The following is a 5,246-nucleotide window of genomic DNA, read 5'->3' as shown; positions in this document are numbered from 1 at the left end:
GCTCTGATGAGGTGACCATGAGCCTGAAATTTTGAAGTCATCGACGTCACACCATTCATAAAGTCAAATATGATGCCATCACACTACACAACAAAACACCACGATACCATATCACAACACAGCGCGACGCACCGCCATACTACATAACACAAAAAAACACTAAAGCACAGCACTACAGCACGCAGCAACACACTGCACTGCATATCACACCCTAACACAACACACCTCACCACGCTATGCAACCAACACAACACAAAACAAACCACCACACTATACCAAACATGCTTCATGGGGGTGTAGCGCGATTATGCAAAATGCTCAAATTTACCGCAGAGGGATGGCGAGGGAGAAATAAAGAGGAGGAAATGAGATGGGGTGGTGGTGGTGGTGGTGGTGCGGGTGGGGGGGGGGTTGAGGCCTGGGGCTTCTGTGGTGATGGGGAATAGGCTGTAAATAGCCATCAGCGGGGAATTTGTCAGCCGTACCTCTCCCTCTGTTTCTCTCTCTCTCTCTCTCTCTCCAGCCTGTCTCTAGCTCAGTCTCTCCAGCTGTCTTTCTCTGTACTGTAGTGTCTACAGTGATGCCCTGCAGTGCACTGCTTTGCTCTGCGTCTTGTTTTTCTGCCGGACTATGAGAATGTAGGTCTGTGTCAGACTGAAGCTGTGAATGCATATAGCTGTAGACTTGTGCGTGCTGTGCATGCGTGCGCACGCACGCACGCACACATCTTACTCTATTTCCTACTGCTATTTCTCTATTGCTTTTTCTTTTCTCTTTGCTTCCATCAACTCTCCTCTCCATCCTCTCTCCCTTCCCCTTTCTCCTCTCTCTCTCTCTCTCTCTTTTACTTCCCAGCCTTTAACCCCCCCATCCATTGCCAGGGCCGGTTTCAGCCCACGTTGACATGGCCGGGGCTAATGTGCTCCAACACGGCTTAACCAGTATACAGGTCTCCAAGGCTTACAGCTACACACTGTAACAAAGTGCGCTATTTACCTCAGGGCCATGCGGAGAACAGGATTGGAGAGAGAGAGAGAGAGAGAGAGAGAGAGAGAGAGAGAGAGAGAGAGAGAGAGAGAGAGAGAGAGAGAGAGAGAGAGAGAGAGAACTCCAGTGGGGAATTGGTTCACATCACAACACATTATTGATTTTTCAACCCCAAAACAGACATGTTTCTTTATTGTTGCTCAGGCCTGGCCTGCTTGCTTCCACTATTCCCCTTGCCCCGGTAATGCTTCTGGTTGTGGTGTGTGTAGTGCCGTTTAACCACATGAACGCTAGTGTTTGCCCTAGTCTGGGGCGTGTCGTGTTGTTATGCATTGTGAGCTTGTAGATCAGCTATTTCTGAATCCTGGGGTACTTAGTCAATTAAGTATATAGAATTTAAGTGGTTATGAGGCCATACCTTGAATTAGCATCATTTTAGGTCTTAAATTTCAATCCAAGCTAAACATTTTAATGCTTAGTGGTTAGTGCCACACCACATCTCAACATCCGCTCCTCACTGTCATCTGTGTACACGTCATCCAAGTCAACGTGTTTGTAGAGGCTTATACAATTATATTCATAATTAATTGTGGTAGTGATGATTTTGTTTGGGTGGTGTCATTTTGGAGAATTTTGATTGCCTCAAGTGGCAACTGTGCTCGTTAACCTAGGCCTGTCCTTCAGGCTTCAGGATAAGTATCTGTGATTATCTCCGCCAGGACATTTTGCATTAACCCCTGCCTGTGTGTCTGTAAACACCTATTCTTTCAAACTACTTTTCAGCGTCATACATTATTTTTGAGCATGCTGTCAGTAGGCCAAGGGCCTCAATGCTAGAATACTTTTCAAATACGCCAATGACACCTCGTCATTGTTTTGGATTCTTTATTGCAGAACAATCGTCCATCCAGGCAATGGACTGAAACTAGCCAATCACAGCTATGGCATAAGCATCCTGCCAGGCTATGGATCAGAACTAGCCAATCACAGACATGCACAATTTGGCGACAGGGTTTCCGCATGAACACAAATGTTAAATCATTACTGGAAGTAAAGTTTCAGCTTTACGTTTCGTCCTATTAGAAACGGATATAACAGATAAGCTTGTTGCTTGTTGTAGTACATGCCTGCATCTTCCCCACAAAGCACCTACTTATACGTACACACATGCACGCACGCACGGACACATGCACGGACGCACGCACGCACGCACGCACGCACACAGATGCAGTTTTCCATTATTCCATTAGACAGTATGAGGCTGCTTTCATGTTGGGTTCATCGGGTGGCAGTTTTCTCCAAGTGAGGAAGTGGATCATATAGCGTGTGTGTGTGTGTGTGGGTGTGTCTGTCTGTGTGTTCATGTGCTTTTTGGTTGTTTTCTCCAAGTGCAGGAGTGTCCAGTACCTCATTATACCACCAAACCACAACTTCTACTGAGTCATACTCATTTCCACTGTAGCAGCACATTATCACTTTTTAACAGAGGGCCAATTACATCACAACTTGGCCAATTTGTGTGTCATCCAGATTTCCCAACTTGATCATCTGATATAATGTGTCACCAGGTGGCACTTCCTGGTGGGAAAACTGTGCAGACCGTATATCTGACACCACATCAGAAAGCACAATGTTCAACATTTCACATTTTATCAGCAAGAGAGAGACAGTCAGACAGACAGACAGACAGACAGACAAGTTGCAAGATGAAACAGAGTCTGTCTGCAGGTACACTGTAGAATGTAGTTTCACCTCTTTATGTCCTTCAGCCTTCTCTCAATTCCTCTTTATATGATTTTGTGAAGCTTAGTTGAGCCTTGTTACTTTGTTTGTACCTCTTTTCTCTTTAACACACACACACACACACACACACACACACACACACACACACACACACACACACACACACACACACACACACACACACACACACACACACACACACACACACACACACACTCCACATAACAGACGGTGGAGCACACGTGGAGTTGACAGCTGGTAACTGCAGGGCCCAGCAGGTGCTCTCTCTCTCTCTCTCTGTGTGTGTGTGTGTGTGTGTGTGTGTGTGTGTGTGTGTGTGTGTGTGTGTGTGTGTGTGTGTGTGTGTGTGTGTGTGTGTGTGGCCCCAGAGGGCCCCTGACTCATGGCCAAAGAGACAGAGGTTTATCTTTGTATTTGTACTAGAGATACATGTATGTGTGTTCGGGGGGCCTGGCTGACAGTCTTGCCTGGAGTTGACTTCACTTCAGTTGGAGTGATTGATTAGAACAGGCCTGGACACAGGGATAAAAATAGCCTTTAGTCACAACCTTTGACTACCTCATCACTTCAGTAACCATCTCTTCCTCCCATTCCTGGTCGGGCCCATGTGTCACTTTCTTGTGTTGTTGAGATTGTTTTTCATTTGTGGTCTGGTCTCCACCTTAACTTTGCTAACATGCTAATGCCAGGAAGTCATGCTTGCCGGTCTAGGTTTGAAGGTTTCAGGAAACATATGATCACTCGCATGCAAAGCAAATTGATGATGTTCTCTCTCCCGCTCTCTCTTTCCTTCTCCCTCTCTGTCTCTTTTTCCTCTTTCTCTCTCTCTCTCACCCTCTCTTTCTTTCTCTGACTTCCTCTTTCTTTCTTTCTGTCTCCCCTCCTCTATCTCTTTCATTCTCTCTCTCTGTCCTCTGCTTTGTCTTACACACTCATGGAACCAGGCTGTTTGTGGTCAGCTCTTGGTGGGTTGACAGAGGAAGAAGAGCGCCTGCCTCTGGCTATACGGCAGCATCTTGAAAGGTGCCGCGGCGAGCGCACCTGGACTGCCGGCTGCCTCTTTGGTCTGCGTCACCTTTTGTCAGCGCCATGTTAATGAAGGCCCTGTCAGCGGCTGCCCACTCGCTCGCTCACCGGGGCGCCTTTTAATGAGCTCGCTATTTGATCACCATGGACGACCGGTACGGACCACGAATGATTGCCCTTTATTTATATTTATTTTCAATATTCCTTTAGTTTGTGGTGTTTGTTTGTGCGTGCGTGCGTGTGTGTGTGTGTGTGTGTGTGTGTGTGTGTGTGTGTGTGTGTGTGTATGTGTGTGTGTGTGTGTGTGTGTGTGTGTGTGTGTGTGTGTGTGTGTGTGTGTGTGTGTGTGTGTGTGTGTGCGCGCGTGTGTGTGTTTGTGTTTGTGTTTGTGTGTCTGTGTGTGTTTGGTGGGATGTGGTGTGGTGTGGGGGTACAAGGGAGTGAGACCTGGGATTGGGGGGCAGGTCAGCTGGTTATGGGGGGAGAGTGATTGTCGTCCTTTAAAAAAATAATAATCATAAAAGAGAGAAAAGAAAATTATTATTTTTACACCCCCTTCCCCCTGCTCCAACTCCACACCCACCCCCTCCCCTCGTGCCCAAGTGAGTCGTGGCTCTTCCCTTTTCAGGGGATAGATGAAAGGAAGGCGGGCGCGGGGCTTCCAACAAAAAGTGCCAAGCGATCACAAACAAACCTTCAGATGAATCACATCAAAGGCGCTGCCCCAATTGTTAGCCCTCTCGTATCTGCGGAAAATTGGCTCATTAAGGGCAAAAAATGACATTGTTTACATTAGCCGAGGCCCTGATTAGAGCCAGCCATGTTTGTTGTGTTGCGCTGCTGTCCGCTTACCAACAGGCCACTTCAGCCACCCTGCACAATCGCTGCTTTGAAGGCTTTCTTTCTATGCAGAAAAAAAGAGAGAGAGAGAAAGAATGGGGGATGCAACAACAACAACAAAAAGAAGGGGAAAAATAGAGACACACAGATACACACATAATCGCTGTTTCGAATGTGCACAAAAAACGGACATGATAGCTGGTCTTTTCTCTCTCTCCTCTCCCCCGCTCATGGGCTCGTCCCTCTTTAGGACTAATTAGGTTGCCTGTGGAAATGGAGGCGATAGGAGAGGACAGTTGCGGCCGTGATGAGTTTGTTTGTGGTGTAATTGCGCTGATAAAGAGGGTGGTGTTTTGTTGGCGGCAGAAGAAAAGAAAAGAGGAAGCTTGACAATGAAAGAGCCCGTGGCTCTTCTGTTGGCGATGGCCTCGTCTCTCAATGAGAGGATACATCTTTTGTGGAGCGGCGCTTTTGTAAAGCTGAGATGATTTCTAATCTCTGTAAAGTGCCATGTATTTTAGACAGGTTAGTGTGTGTGTGTGTGTGTGTGTGTGTGTGTGTGTGTGTGTGTGTGTGTGTGTGTGTGTGTGTGTGTGTGTGTGTGTGTGTGTGTGTGTGTGTGTGTGTGT

This window comes from Gymnoscopelus microlampas (genome assembly GCF_963454915.1).
Source record: "Gymnoscopelus microlampas genome assembly, chromosome: 3".
Classification (NCBI taxonomy): Eukaryota; Metazoa; Chordata; class Actinopteri; order Myctophiformes; family Myctophidae; genus Gymnoscopelus; species Gymnoscopelus microlampas.
The sequence above is the reverse complement of the archived record's forward strand: the minus strand, read 5'-3'. Positions refer to the sequence as shown.